The 1,171-nt window shown below is 37.1% G+C and overlaps 1 protein-coding gene across 1 annotated transcript in view; it reads right to left on the reverse strand.

Moving 5' to 3' along the window:
- The window catches only part of gpr132b (G protein-coupled receptor 132b), a 6,607-nt gene extending 5,925 nt beyond the window's left edge, over window positions 1-682 (reverse strand). Inside the window, exon 1 of the mRNA XM_071902943.2 lies at window positions 643-682. The gene's annotated coding sequence lies outside the window, so the exon portion shown is untranslated. The remainder of the gene's footprint in view (window positions 1-642) is intronic.
- Window positions 683-1,171: the final 489 nt, after the last annotated feature.

Below are 1,171 nucleotides of genomic sequence, written 5' to 3' on the forward strand. Positions count from 1 at the left end.
GTGATTATTTTACCGAGATTATTGATTGGTGATTTTTTCAGTGTTGATTAATTAATGATTCTTCTACTATTGATTATTAATGGATGAGTATTTTTCTGTTATTAATTGATTGGTGTTCATTCTACGCCAGTAGTTCATCAGGTTTATGCCAGGTGAAAGTCATTAACTGTAATTAACTGTAATTAACTTTAATTAACTTTAATTAGCTGGCAGGACAGAAACCTGCAGGACTCAGGATTCTGTCAGAGAATCAAGTAAATGACTAATGTAAATTAATCAATAAAAGGAAATATGAAGCCAAACCAAACAATCTGAATAAATCTGCAGCGACTGCTCCTTAAATATTGATCCTTCCTTTGTTTACCGAGAAAAGACCCGCGGAGTGAAGCACAACAATTAAAGCAAGCAAATTAACCATCCATCTGAAAAGTCGATATAAAAATGATGACAATCTCACTCTCATCTATAGTGATGCTATAGTACAGAAAAGACACTATAGGAATATTATAGGAATACCATAGGACTAATATGATGTTTGGCTCGGCCGGGCCAATCTCTAACCGGTTAATTAAACGGCTCAATTAAACGGTTTAATTAATCTAATTAAACGGTTTAATTAAAGAGCTGAATGAAGCCACTCACCGCTGCGCTCCGGTCATTGTCTGCCTCGCGCCTCCTCGTGCAGCAGAGTGAAGTGAACAGACATCCTGCACGAGACTCCAGCAGCATGTCACGTGACTACGCTACTAGAACCGGTGAAGAGGAAAGAAAACAGACAGACAGAGACTGTCTGTGTGTCTGTCTGTCTGTGTCTGTGTCTCTACATCACTGAGGTGACAGACCATCATTTATTCATCCTGTCTCTCTATAAAATATTAATTGGAAAAATATTTATTGAAACAAACAGAAAAGGAGGAAGCTGCTTTAACCAGACATGATCAATCTATTAACATGATCAATCTACTGGCATGATTAATCTATTGGAAACTAACCAGACATGATCAACCTATCGACATGATCAATCTACTGGCATGATTAATCTATTGGAAACTAACCAGACATGATCAACCTATCGACATGATCAATCTACTGGCATGATTAATCTATTGGAAACTAACCAGACATGATCAACCTATCGACATGATCAATCTATTGGAAACTAATCAGACGT

Source organism: Centroberyx gerrardi, chromosome 18 (genome assembly GCF_048128805.1).
Source record: "Centroberyx gerrardi isolate f3 chromosome 18, fCenGer3.hap1.cur.20231027, whole genome shotgun sequence".
NCBI lineage: Eukaryota > Metazoa > Chordata > Actinopteri > Beryciformes > Berycidae > Centroberyx > Centroberyx gerrardi.